This window comes from Erinaceus europaeus, chromosome 1 (assembly GCF_950295315.1).
Source record: "Erinaceus europaeus chromosome 1, mEriEur2.1, whole genome shotgun sequence".
NCBI classification, from domain to species: Eukaryota; Metazoa; Chordata; class Mammalia; order Eulipotyphla; family Erinaceidae; genus Erinaceus; species Erinaceus europaeus.
Window position 1 is genome coordinate 98,267,096 of NC_080162.1, and position 15,168 is coordinate 98,282,263.

The window sequence follows — 15,168 nt, forward strand, 5'->3', positions numbered from 1 at the left end:
TAAAAGGAAAGGTCTCACCCGAGTAATGAAGCTGAAGGGTTGTCATTCCACACGTGAAGTCTCTGGATACACTCTGAGGTGAAGCATGTTGAGATGGCAATCGTTGCTTTGGTTAGGTTGTGATCGACGGATGCAATATTATTTGGTATGGATTGGGAGAAGCATACGGGAAAGTGAGCCCTATCCATGGGTGCCAGGACTGGGGGAAGTAGGGGCTCTATAGTGAAGATGTGAGGTTCCTGCTGTCTTAGGCTTCAAAAAGACAATCAATAGTTAATATTATCATCACATTATTTGTTAATTGGGTTAACTTTGAAAAGTCCCTTTGTTATGGTTTGCTGTACAGTACCCAGTATCTTGTATATAGCTGTGCTATTGGAAGCTTCTAATCTACTTGGTCTAGGCTTTTGAGAGAGTCCGCATATCAAATACGTTGCCTATCTATTAAAAAGATTCAGTTTGTCTTTTGAGAACCTTTGAGACATACAATTGATTTCCCCCTCTCATATTAATTAGCTACTGATTTATATGTCTACATTTTGCTAGGAGTGTACATAAACACCATTCCCATCACCAAAGGACCGTGACCCATCCCTCCCGCCCATTCCCACCCCCCACTGGCCCAGGAAGCTACATGTCTACCCCTCACCACTGGGTTTTTTCTTTGGTGCCCTACTTACAATTTGATCAGGTCCTGCTTTTAGTTTCCCTTTCAGATCTTCTAAGTCAGCTTCTGTTGATGAGTGGGATCATCCCATACTCATCTTTAACTTTCTGACTTAGTCCACTTAACATAATTCCTTCTAGCTCTGTCCAAGATGGGTCAGAGAAGGTGAGTTCATTGTTCTTGATAGCTGCATAGTATTCCATTGTGTATATATACCACAGCTTTCTCAGCCATTCATCTGTTGTTGGGCACCTGGGTTGCTTCCAGGTTTTAGCTATTATGAATTGTGCTGCTATGAACATAGGAGTACACACCTCTTTTTGGTTGGGTGTTATGGAGTCCTTGGGGTATAACCCCAGGAGAGGAATTATTGGGTCATATGGAAGGTCCATGTCTAGCCTTCTGAGAGTTTTCCAGACTGCTCTCCACAGAGGCTGTACCAATTTACATTCCCACCAGCAATGTAAAAGGGTTCCTCTGTCCCCACATCCTCTCCAGCATTTGTTGCTGCTGTCCTTTTTGATGTATGCCATTCTTACAGGAGTGAGGTGGTATCTTAGTGTTGTCTTAATTTGCATTTCTCTGACAATCAGTGACCTAGAGCAGTTTTTCATATGTTTGTTAGCCTTTTGGATCTCCTCTGTGGTGAATGTTTTGTTCATTTCCTCTGCCCATTTTTGGATGGGGTCATTTGCTTTTTTGCGGCTAAGTTTGCTGAGCTCTTTATATATTTTGGTGATTAGTTTCTTGTCTGATGTCTGGCATGTGAAGATCTTCTCCCATTCTGTGAGGGGTCTCTCTGTTTGTTTAATAGTTTCTTTGGATGTGCAGAAGCTTTTCAATTTGATGTAGTCCCATTGGTTTGTTTCTGCTTTGGTCTTCCTTGCAATTGGGTTTGATTCATCAAAGATATCCTTGAGGTGTAGATGGGAAAGTGTTTTACCAATGTTTTCCTCTAAGTATTTGATTGTTTCTGGTCTGACATCTAGGTCTTTGATCCATTTGGAATTGATTTTTGTTTCTGGTGAGATAAAGTGGTTCAATTTCATTCTTCTGCATGTTTCAACCCAGTTTTCCCAGCACCATTTATTGAAGAGAGCCTCCTTCTTCCATTTAATCCTTTGGGCCCCCTTATCAAAGATTAGATGCCCATAGGTGTTGGGATTTACTTCTGGGCTTTCAATTCTGTTCCACTGGTCTGTGTGCCTATTTTTGTTCCAGTACCATGCTGTTTTGATGATGATGGCTTTATAATATAGTTTAAGGTCTGGGAGTGTGATGCCTCCATTTCTGTTTCTTTTCCTTAGGATGGTTTTGGCAATTCTAGGTGTTTTCAGGTTCCAGATAAATGATTGTAGTGTTTGTTCTATTCTCTTAAAGAAGCTTGGTGGAACTTTGATGGGTATTGCATTGAATTTGTATATGGCTCTGGGGAGAATGTTCATTTTGATGATATTTATTCTTCCAATCCATGAGCATGGGATATCTTTCCATTTCTTGGTATCAGTTTCTATCTCCTTGAGTAGCGACTCATAGTTTTCAGCATACAAGTCTTTCACTTCTTTGGTCAACTTTATTCCTAGGTATTTGATTGATTTTGCTGAAACAGTAAATGGGAGTGATTTCTGGATGTCTTCTTCTTCAGATTTAGTGTTTGCATAAAGAAATGCCACTGATTTTTGTACATTGATTTTGTAGCCTGATACCTTGCTATATTGCCTAACAACTTCCAGTAATTTTCTACTGGATTCTTTAGGTCTTTCTATGTATACTATCATATCATCTGCAAATAGTGAGAGCTTGACTTCTTCCCTTCCAATCTGTATCCCTTTGATTTCTTTCTCTTGCCTGATTGCTATGGCAAGAACTTCCAATACTATGTTGAAGAGTAACGGTGACAGTGGGCAGCCCTGTCTAGTCCCTGATCTGAGGGGGAATGCTTTTAGCTTCTCTCCATTGAGTATGATGTTGGCTGTAGGTTTGCTATATATAGACTCCACTATCTTGAGGAATTTCCCATCTATTCCCATTTTTTGTAGAGTTTTGAGCATGAATGGGTGTTGGATTTTATCAAAGGCTTTCTCTGCATCTATTGAGATAATCATGTGGTTTTTGGCTTTGCTTTTATTGATGTGATGAATGACATTGATTGATTTACGGATGTTGAACCAGCCTTGCATTCCTGGGATGAATCCCACTTGGTCATGATGAACAATCTTTTTGATGTGTTGCTGTATCCGGTTGGCCAAGATCTTGTTTAATATTTTGGCATCTATGTTCATCAGAGATATTGGTCTGTAGTTTTCCTTTTTTGTTCTGTCCCTATCAGCTTTTGGTATCAGGGTGATGTTGGCTTCATAGAAGGTGGAAGGGAGTATTCCTGTTTCTTCAATCTTATGGAATAGCTTAAGAAGTATGGGTATTAACTGTTTCCTGAAAGTTTTGTAGAATTCGTTTGTGAAGCCATCTGGTCCAGGACTTTTGTTGTTGGGGAGATTCTTAATAACGGTTTCAATTTCTTTGTCTGTGATTGGTGCATTTAGATTTTGTAGTTCTTCTTGGTTCAGTTTTGGAAGTGCATAGGTTTCTAGGAATTGTTCCATTTCTTCCAGATTCTCTAGCTTGGTGGCATATAGTTCTTTATAGAAGTTTCGCAGAATTCTCTGGATTTCTGTGGTGTCAGTTGTGATATCTCCTGTATCGTTTACAATTCTATTAATTTGAGTCTTCTCTCTTTTTTGTTTGGTGAGTCTGGCTAGGGGTTTGTCAATTTTGTTTAATCTTTCAAAGAACCAACATTTGGCTTCATTGATCTTTTGTATGGTTCTTTTATTTTCGATGTTGTTTATTTCTGCTCTAACTTTAGTGATTTCTGTCCTTCTGGTTGCTTTAGGGTTCCTTTGTTCCTCTTCCTCTAAGTCCTTGAGGTGTGTAGTAAGTTCGTTCATTTGGGCTTCTTCTTGGTGTTTAATATGTGATTGTATAGCTATAAGTTTCCCTCTCAGTACTGCTTTAGCTGTGTCCCAAATATTTTGATAGGTTGTGTCTTCATTTTCATTAGTTTCCAGGAACATTTGAATTTCCTGTTTGAGTGAGTGTCTGACCCAGTGGTTCTTAAGGAGCATGTTGTTTAGTTTCCAAATTCTATGTCTTTTAATAATTTTCCGTTTGTTGTTAAAAGTTAGTTTTACTCCACTGTGGTCTGAGAAGATACTTGGGATGATTTCAATGCTCTTGAATTTATTGATGCTGTCTTTGTGGCCTAACATGTGGTCTATCCTTGAGTATGTGTTGTGTGGATTTGAAAAGAAGGTGTATTCCAGTTTTTTGGGGTGGAGGAGTCTGAAAATGTCCAAGAGGTCTAGTCTGTCAATCTCTTCATTCAATTCTCTTGTATCTTTATTGGTTCTCTGCTTTGTTGATCTGTCTAAGTGTGAGAGTGGGGTATTGAAGTCTCCCACTATTATTGTATTACTATTGATGTATTTTTGAAATTCTTTCAATAGGTGTTTAATGTATTTAGATGGTCCCTCGTTGGGTGCATAGATGTTAATAATTGTTAAGTCTTCTTGGCTGATTGATCCTCTAATCATTATGTAATGTCCTTGCCTATCTTTTATTACTTTATTTAATTTAAAATCTATCGTGTCTGAGATGAGAATGGCTGTTCCTGCCCTTTTTTGTGGACCGTTAGCCTGTATGATAGTTTTCCATCCTTTCACTTTAAGTCTGTGTTTATCTTGTTGTGACAGATGGGATTCTTGCAAGCAGCATATGGTTGGGTTATGTTTTCTGATCCATCCCCCCACCCTGTGCCTTTTGATGGGTGAGTTTAAGCCATTGACATTTATTGATATTATGGATTTAATGTATTGTAGTGCCATTGTTCTAAAAAACAATTTGTTTACTCTGATATATTACAAGTATTATAGTGATGTTCTTGTTTATAAGAGGTCTTTTAGTACCTCTTTCAGGGCCGGCTTGGTGATAGTTGCCTCCTTTAACTGTTGTTTGTCTAAGAAGGTTTTGATCCCTCCATCTAGCTTGAATGAAAGTCTAGCAGGATATATAACCCTTGGTTGAAACCCTTTTTCATTCAGGGCTCGATAGATATCTTGCCACTCCCTTCTGGCTTTTAGAGTTTGAGTTGAAAAATCTGCAGAAAGTCTTATGGGTTTTCCCCTGTATGTGACTTTTTGTTTCTCTCTTGCAGCCTTTAGGATCCTTTCTTTATCCTTACTTCTTCTCATTGTGACTATGATGTGTCTTGGTGTTTTCAGGTCTGGGTTGATTCTGTTTGGTACTCTCTGGGCCTCTTGCACCTTGATATCCTTTCTGTTATTCAGGTCTGGGAAATTTTCTTGTATTATTTCCTCTAGGATGTTTGCTTCCCCTTCCTCTCTTTCTTCCTCTGGCAGGCCAATTATACGAATGTTACTTCTTTTGAGATCATCCCATATGTCTCTGTTGTTGTTTTCAGTGTCTCTCAATCTCTTTTTAAGCTCTTTCACCTCTTTCTTAGTTTTCTCTAACTCATCCTCTGTCTGACTAATTCTGTTTTCTGCTTCTGTTAGTCTGCTTTCCCTTGCCTCAGCTTCTTTCTTCATTACAGCTATTTCAGCTTTCAGTTCTCTAATTGTCTCAAGATAATCGGTATTTTCCTTGGGGGTCTCAACTGTTGTTTCCCTAATACTGCCATTTCTTTCCTCCAATGTTGTTTTCATTTCTGTGATTAATAAGTTTATTATTGCTTGCATACTTTTCTTATCTATGGTTACTTCTGACTGATTTGTGGTTTCTTCTGGGCTCTTGTCTTCATTCATTGGGGTAGCAGTTTTATTTGTTTTTAATCTACCCATTTTTTTTTTTAATTTATGTGTTTCTCTCTTTTTTTTTTTTTTTTTTAATGCTCTGTTGTTCCTCAGTTGTTGTGTTTTGAGCACAAGTAACACTGTACTAAATACCTTTATGACAATTGCACTCACCAACCTCCGGAATAACCGTAGCAATTGAAGTAAGTATTGAAGGAGTTTAATCGTTACCAGTTAGCCAAACAATTTCTCCAGTCCGTGAAAAAATAGTAACCAAATCCCAGTGAAGAAAGAGAAAAGGAAGAGAGGATAGCAAGAATAGACAGTTATGCAAATCTACTATCCAGTGTATATTCTAAGGGTAACAAGAGTGTAAAGGGAACTAGAGCAGAGATACACACATAGAGAGTCCACTCTGGGTCAGATTTCTTCCCCAAAGTAATTCACAAATTCAGAAAGGCAAAGAAGAAAGAAGTGTATGACAAGATTAAAAAAAAAAAAAAAAAAAGAGAGAGAGATAGAGATAAGAGAAAGAAAAGGGAGAAGATAAGAAGTAGAGTTGTAATTAAAGAGCAGTGCGAGGAACTTCCCAAATGTGTATCAGTGAATTAAAAAAAAAAAAAAAAAAAAAAAAGGAAAGAGGAAAAAAAAAAAAAAAAAAAAAAACCTGTTTGGTGGTATGGGGTATCCTGCTAGTAGCTGGTCCCAGGCACTGCTTATGGGGGGGGGGGGCGGCGTGAAGGATGTATGCTTGAAAATTAAAAGGAAGAAAAAAGAATTTTTTCCCCTACTCTAATTCTTAACCCAAATTAAGTTATAGAAACATCCTTGGTATGACCGTTATGGCCCCTTATTGGCTGGCTTGCTAAAGGCAGAAAATCCTATTGTTTACAAGAGATGTGTCCGGAGCTCAAAGGCTAGCCGCTTCTGCTTCTCCGGGCGCCATCTTCCGGGAAACCCCGCCCTCCAGACTTTTTTAAAGGATTTCTCAAAAATGAAAACTAGCTCCAAGTCCTTTGATCCAATGAGAGCTATACTCAAGAAGTCTTTGGATCCACCCTCAGGGTCGCGGTGGACCCTAGCGACTCCCAAGAGGCAGCCCCCGAGCTAACGTGTTCTCTCCGGGTCCTCTGCCCGCTGCGCTCTGCAACTGGCGGCGGAGGAGCCGCCTTCCCGGGCGGGCGGAGGACAATGCCCGGCGCACTCGCCTTGCCTGGCGCCGCCTGGGAATTCTGGAGCCCCGCTAGTCCGTGTCCCCTTTGCTCTAATTGTTAACCCAAATTAAACTGTAATCACTTCTTTGGTGCTCCCCCCTTGTTGACTGGCCTGCTAAAGGCAGAAAATCCTACCTTTGCCGACGATGCTATCAGAGCACTGGCTGTTAGCGACTTCTCAGGCCGTCGCCATCTTACCTCCAAGCTTGGATAATATTTAATCTCAGGATAGACAGACAAACCAGCAGGGTGCCATGATATGAAAGGATTGGATCCTATGCGGCTTAGGAGGAAGGGGAGGGGTCTGTGACAGCTTGTCCCCGGAGAAGTGGACTGATGTCTTACTTCAGTGTTTTTATAGGAGAGAATGAGAGAGATAGAAAGACCAGAACACTGCTCATCAGTATGATATGACAGCGTGGAGGAATCAAACTCAGAGCCTCAGGCAGGTAAGTTCAATCTTCTACCCACTGAAATGTCTCCTTGGTCCAGTGCAGAAATTTGCATGGAGACATAATATGGCAGGCCCAACTCTGTTCCTTTTAAGTCAGTCCCCACTTTTGAGCTTCATGGTGATCCCTACAGTTAACCAAGAATTACCCACAAGACCATGGTGAGGATCAAATAAAGTGACAAAGCAGCAGAAGGACACAGTATCTTCAGCTAAAACTGCAAAAGTCAAAATCACTATTTTTGTTTCAAACAAACTTGTATATTGAATGAACTACATGTTCATCCTTGGCCTGAGGTCATGCTGATGTGTTTGCCTTGAGTTATACAACTTATTGACAGCTATACAATATTGCTTATGTCATGCCAAATATGAATGAAATATAGTAACAGTTTTTCTTAGGACACCTCTTATTTTTCTCACTAGCACTGAAGTCACATGAAGCTGTGGATGGAAATTCATCTGACAGCACTAAAAATCCCTCTCAACCTGAGGACCATGAGTAACCAGACGCTGGTAACAGAGTTTATTCTGCAGGGATTTTCTGAACACCCAGAATTCCAGGTACTCCTATTCAGTTGCTTCCTCTGTCTCTACTCTGTGGCCTTGATAGGTAACATCGTCATTATTTTAGCCATTACCTTTAATCCTGGTCTCCACATACCCATGTACTTTTTTCTCTTCAACTTGGCTACTATGGATATTATCTGCACTTCTTCCATCATGCCCAAAGTCCTGGAGGGTCTGCTGTCAGAGGTGAACACTATCTCCTTTAGGAGCTGCATGGCCCAGCTCTGTTTTCTCATATTGTCTTCATCTTCTGAGCTGCTTCTCCTCACAGTCATGGCCTATGACCGCTATGCAGCTATTTGCCACCCACTGCATTATAGCACCATGATGAGCAAGTCATTTTGCAGCATATTGGCTATAGGTGTGTGGGTGCTCTCTATCTTCAACACAGCTGTTCACACAGGCCTGATGCTGCGCTTGAATTTCTGTGGCCCCAATGTCATCACTCATTTCTTCTGTGAAGCCCCTCCCCTGTTACTTCTCTCCTGTAGCTCCACCTATTTGAACAGCATCATAATTGCACTGGCTGATGCTTTTTATGGCATCTTGAACTTCCTGATGACCATCGTTTCCTATGGTTTCATCATCTCCAGCATCCTAAAGATGAGAACCACAGAAGGGAAGAAGAAAGCCTTCTCCACATGCTCTTCCCACCTCATTGTGGTGTGCATGTATTACACTGCTGTATTCTATGCCTACGTAAGTCCTGTCTCCAGCTACAATGCAGAGAAGAGTGTTAGCAGGTGTGTTGTACACCATGTTGAGTCCCACTCTCAATCCCCTCATCTACACTTTGAGAAACAAGGCAGTTATAGCAGGAGTCAGGAATCTCTTACATATCTTCAGAAAGGGAACCAGCCTTGAATTCCTGGGATAAATCCCATTTGGTTGTGATGAACAATTTTTTTTAATATACTGGTCTATCTGCTTGGCTTGGATTTAGTTCAGTATTTCAGCATCTATGTTCATCAGAGATATTGGTCTGTAGTTTTCTTTTTTTGTTGTTGTCTGTCTGCTTTTGGTATCAGGGTGATGTGGCTTCATAGAAGGTTTAAGGGAGTATTCCTGTATCTTCAATCTTTTGGAAGAGCACTTAAAGTAGAAATATTAACTATTCCTTGATGAGTTTATAGAATTCATCTGTGAAGCCATCTGGTTCTGGTCTTTTATTGTTGGGAAAGCTCTTGATAACTGTTTGTTTCTTTCCTTTGATTGGTCTGTTTTTGTTTTGCAGTTCCTCCTGGCTCAGTTTTGTAAGGGTATATTTCTATGAACCCTTCCATGTCTTCCAGGTTCTCAAGCTTGGTGGCTTGGTTCATAGATGGTGACATGACACTTTGGATTTCTGTGGTGTCTTTTGTGATATCTCCACTTTTGTTTACAATTCTATTTATTGAATAATTTCCCTCCATTCATTTATTTATTTATTTATTTATTTATTTATTTATTTATTTGACTGGCCAAGAGTTTGTCAATTTTGTTTATCCTTTTGAAGAACCAACATTTAACTTCATTGATCTTTTTATAGTTCTCTTATTTTTAATATTATTTATTTATGCTGTAACTTTTGTTATTTCTGTCCTTCTGTTGGATTTAGGTTTCCATTGTCCCTTTTCCTCTAAATTTTTAAGGTGTGCAGTCAGGTTGTTTATTTTTGAGCTTTTTCTTGTTTCCTAATGTATGATAATGAATTTCCCACTTAGTACTGCTTAGCTGTGTCCCAAATATTTTGACATCTCATGTTTTCATTTTCACTGGATTCTAAAAACATATTAATTTCTTCCTTGATTTTGCCTTTGACCTAGTAGTTGTTAAGTAGTGTTTTGTTGAGTTTCCATATTTTGGGACTTTTACTCTGCCAAACCTTTTGCCTTATACTTCCTGAGCTTGGGCATGAGTTAGAAAGTTGGAGAAGTCAACTCACCACTCCAGATGTCTGTACCTCTGGATTTATGGATGGAGTGAGCATGTAAGGGAGAAGGTCAGTCACTGCCTCCATTATAGTGGAGTTAGAGCTCAGTGGCACACTCCCCTTGTGATGGTGAAGATGGCTGCAGCAATGGCTTGGGCTGCAGTGATAGAAAATGATTTGGAGACAAAATGTTGAAGATTCTGTATATAAATAGAGAGAATTTACATACTTCTAGTCCCCAATACGAATAAAACATATAAACGTCTCTAGTTGATCAAAAGCTCCCATTGTTTTAATAGTTCACCAGTTTGGTTTCTGTATCAAAGACTTGAAGATAAAGGATCCTAGAAGGAGACATTATAAGCTCTGGAACAAGTAATTGAATAGTTAAGATAGTTTTTACTACTATCAAAAACTTAAAGGATCTATGGTGAATTTAGCTTAAGGGAGGGAAGAGAAGCTCAATTGTCTTCATAAATTTATCTCTCATAATAAAAAAACCCAAAAACCTTTATATAAGTATTTTTGATTGTGGAGTGAGAACATAGATATAATGACCTCTAAGAGTTTATTAGTATTAATGGAAAGGATATTGTAGCTACCAAACAGGAGACATGTATTAGATGTGTAAAAGAAATATAATTTGAGAGCTGGCAAGATAGCTTACTTGAACAGTGTACTTGCCCTGTTGTGTGCATCATGCAGGTTTGAGTTGGGCCCCAGTTGGACTAGAGGAAAATTTAGTCATGTAGTTTCTTTCCCTCAGTCTGTTTTTCTGTCTGAAAAAAAAATGGAACTATAGCAATGCAACCCCGATAATGGCCAAAATAAATAAATAAATAAATGAAGTAAATTGAAGTTTTATTTTAATAACAACTGTAATTTATTCAGATTTTTATCTGAATAATTTGATCAGGTGATTTGGATACAGCATGCTGTGAGAACAACACTAGAAGTGGAATTTAATTTGAATGGTTGGTGAGTGACCATTATTGTGTTTTACTCTGAACATATTAGCTTATGGCAGCAGGGGTGATCACAGAGATGTCTGTACTTCCATATTTACTGTAGCATTATTTATAATAGTACATAGAAAAATCATGTGTGTGTGTTGATAGAAACTCCATAAAGAAAATGTGGAATATACATTTGAAATAGTGTTGACACTGAAAAAAAGAAATTTTGCTACTTGAAGCAGCATGAATAGACCTGGAAGAAAAAGAAAAAATAAACTATACAAAAGTGAATATAACATCATCTCATGTGTTCATAGCATATGTGCCATGTGCTATGAAATGAGTCACCAAACTATTAGAGTTTGAAGGTTGAAATCTCAGGCTTGGAATCTCTGGATACAGTTCTAAGTTAAACATGTCATGACGACATTAGTTTCATTGATTGAGTTAAGGTCAGCTGAGGCAGTACCACAGGGTAGGAAATAAAGAGGAAAAGCATCAAGAAATACAAGCAAAGTCCTAGTGATTCCAGGACTGGGAGAAATATGCATTTTAAAGAGGGGAAGGTTCCTTGTTGCCTTACAATTTAAGAAGACAACAGATAATTATTATTATAACAAGTTTTTTTGTAAGCTTGGTTCATTTTGCAAATCCCATGTTGCCTTACAATTTAAGAAGACAACAGATAATTATTATTATAACAAGTTTTTTTGTAAGCTTGGTTCATTTTGCAAATCCCATGGTTAGGATTTACTGTAGCAAACATAACCTCACCATGATATATGTCATTTATTGCTATTTACTAATAACTGTATCTTAGATACTGACAGGGCCAGTTGATTCTGCTCTACCTGGTCTAAGATTGTGGGTAACTTAGTACTTGGAAAAAATGTTATTCTTAGAAATGCTTTAATTATTCCAATTTATTGTCGTAATTCAATAAATTTACAAATTTGAAACAGCAAGCGCTTAGACTAAAGGAAATCGAGACATTCAATAAATTTCTCCCTGACATATTAGATAAATAATTTATAAGATAATAAATTATCCCTGGACTGAAGACCCCACCAATGTGTCCTGGAGCTCCACTTCCCCAGAGACCCACCCTACTAGGGAAAGAGAGAGGTAGACTGGGAGTATGGACCGACCAGTCAACATCCATGTTCAGTGGGGAAGCAGTTACAGAAGCCAGACCTTCCACCTTCTGAAACCCACAACAACCCTGGGTCCATGCTCCCAGAGGGATAGAGTATGGGAAAGCTATCAGGGGAGGGGATGGGATATGGAGATTGGGTGGTGGGAACTGTGTGGATTTGTACCCCTTCTTCCCTATGGTTTTGTTAATTTATCCTTTCTTAAATAAAAAATAAATTTAAAAAAGATAATAAATTAATATAAGTATAGTTTGACACCTTTTTCACCACCAAAGGTCTGTGTACCTACCTCTACCCCCCTATAATGGTCCTTAAAAACCACCTTCCCCTCCCTGACCCCTTCTATAGCCTTTTACATTGATGTATTATGTAGGGAAATTGTGAGGATGTGGTAGAGCCTGGCAGGGCTTGACCTGAGGGGTGTGGCTATCCTGTTAATCTCTCTCTCTGCTGAGAGGTTGAGTGAAGGGTGTTGTTAAAATTTCAGGCTGGCTTTGTTGTTAAAATTCGGAGGCTCTAGCTGGCCGGGCTAGCTTCACGGGCGGGTAACAGAGACACGGAGACAATGGCTGGGTAGGGAAGCTGTATTTCTTTATTCAGGAACAACGATTCATAAACTAAAACAAACTAATCACCAAACAGAACTCTGCTGCCTCTTTCCCCGGCGGCAAGCACTCTCTTACTCTCGAACTTTGCAACTCTCCAACCCTCCAACTCTCGAACTCTGACCCTCTCTCAGGGTTCCTAGGGGTGGGGCCAAGCGGGCCTGCGAAACTAACAGGACTGATCCAATTCTCTTGGCGGGGGAGAACTAGAACCCAATGTAAAGCATACAACAGAAGGGGACACAGGAACCCCAAAGGTTTGCCTTGTCTTATTAGACTCCCTGCCTCACAAAGCACCCTGCACTTTTCTGCCTCCAGGAGCCTGGCATTCCTTAAAACATTAAGCCAGCTCCCCCTGCTCCACCATGCATTCCTTGATACTATGACCCGTCCTTTTATTATCTACATATCAATCTTCTGCTTTGTCTAAAAATGACTTATGGCCTCCATCCTATCCCCCCACCCATTCTGCTCATTTAATATATTCTTTTTCTACCCTCAAGACCACAGGGTATTATTAATCCTACCAACTAAGCCCCTAGCAACAGTTGCTAAGAAAGTTCCTACCTTTTTCACCTTTCTCCTCCCCTTTCCTAACCATGTATGGTATTGTCAAGCCACTTCTGTTTCCAACTTGGCTCTTCTGTGTCCCTACTTGGCAAAGAGCATGGGCAGACCAGGAGGCTGACACCGGTCATTGCTGTTTGCTCCACATAGCTTAACTTGTGTTATGTGGCTTAACCAGGTGTGCTACCACCTGACTCTGGGGCATTCGGATGATTAAAGAATTGAATGGCCTCACCACCATGAGCTTGGTTCCTGGGTCATCTCTCTCTTGCATTGCTAGCCTAACAGTGTTACTCTAAACCTTAGTCCAAGGTCTGATTTGTGTTTCCTTTTCTGCTGTTTCATGACTTTTGCCTATGTGTGGGATCAATCCACATTCAGACTTCTCTTTCTAACTTATCTCATTTAACATGATTACTTCAGGGTGCTGGGTGGTGGTGCAGTGGGTTAAGCGCATATGACATGAAGCACAAGAGCCAGCCTAATGATCCCAGTTAGAGCCCCCCAGCTCCCCACCTGCAGGGGGGTCAATTCATAGGCAGTAAAGCAGGTATGTAGGTGTCTTTCTCTCCTCCTCTCTGTCTTCCTCTCCTTTCTCCATTTCTCTCTGTCCTATCCAACAACAATAACAATACTACTAACAACAATAATGATAACAGCAACAATAAACAACAAGGGCAACAAAAGAGGAAAAAATAGCCTCTAGGAGCAGTGGATTCATGGTGCAGGCACCAAGCCCCATCAATAACTCTGGAGGCAAAAAAAGAAAAAATGACAAAAGCACAATTATCTCAGCTACCTATCTTTGTTTGACAACTGGGATGCTTCTAGGTTTCAGCTGTTACAGACTGTGCTGATAGGAACACATCTTTTTGGATGGATATGTTTGACTCCTTAGGATATATCCCCAAGAGGGGAATTGCTGGGTCATAAAGTGAGGGTTCTCATGTGTGGGGTTCTCCAGACTGCTCTCCACAGGGTTGGACCAATTTATATCCCTACCTTGAATTGGCTAATATGTTTCTTCTTCTGTTATTCTGCTCTCCTTTCTCTCAGCTTTATTCCTTACTTTAGCAGTTCTTTTTTAATTTTTTTCTATGTTCAATTACAGTATTAGCTTGTTCTGTTATTTGGCCTGTTAGATCAGCTATTTCAGCTTTGAGATAGCGAATTACCTCAACATAGTTCATATTTTCTTTCAGGTTATTTATTGTTTCCCCATTTCTGATATTATAGCCTCAAAATTTTTTCTCATATCTGTGATTAATGTGTCAGTTAATGTTTGTTCACTTTCCTCATTCTTAATATCTTCTAGCTAGATATATGTATCCCCTGGGTTGCTGTCTTAGTTCATTCTTGCAGTTTATTTATTTATTTATTTTTATGTAACAATCTAATCACTATATTTTTTGTCATTTGTAATTTGTGTCTTGGCTGTTGCTGTTCAGGTATGATGTAGGGTGACCTCTGGTCTGTTGTTTCCTAGACTTCTGAAGCCAGTCACTTTGTGTTCTGTCTCAGGAGGGGCTGGAGCTGTTGTTCTAATGTGACACCACTGACACCTCATCACAGACCCCTGCAAGCGTCAACCGGGCTTTGACCTAGCTTGTTATGATTGGGCCCTCCTCAATCGCTATCGAACAGGCCATGGCCAGTGCGCCGCTATGTTCCATCGCTGGGGAGCCAGAGTCGACCCGAACTACCCCTGCGGCTACAGACAGACTATGACCCACATAGTGAACGACTGCCACCTCTCCAGATTCAAAGGAGGTCTCGAAACTTTACATCAGGCTCAACCTGACGCTGTTGACTGGCTACGGAAGAAGGGCAAATGCTAGAAGAAGAAGAACCACTGCCACTGCCTTTGGAAGATGAGAGGAAGGGTGTCTTGTGTTCAAACTGAATTAGGGGATAGATGACTGAGATAGCAACAAAACAAACAATAGCAACAACAAATGACAAAATGAAACCAGATCCCCCCCCCAAAAAAACCCACAAACACCAAGAAAATACTGCTATAAAACAGGAACAAAAACTAAACAAAACAAAATAGAACAACAACAACAACAACAACAACAACAAAAAGGCTGCCAACAAAAGGGGTTTACATAGAGAACCAGGGAGGAATTAATTAACAGAAAATATTTATGTGCTTGTAGTTGGGGAGTCTGTTGGTTTGAAGAAGCTTTTGCCTGACTGTTTCAGTGGGCACACCTATCAGCCTGACAAATTGCTTGGGACTGCCTGTAGGTCAGAACTAA

General features: G+C 39.9%; 1 pseudogene; it reads left to right on the forward strand.

Moving 5' to 3' along the window:
- The first annotated feature begins 7,581 nt into the window (after nt 1–7,581).
- On the forward strand, nt 7,582–8,590 carry LOC103116594 (olfactory receptor 13A1-like; annotated as a pseudogene).
- The last annotated feature ends 6,578 nt before the right edge of the window (nt 8,591–15,168 follow it).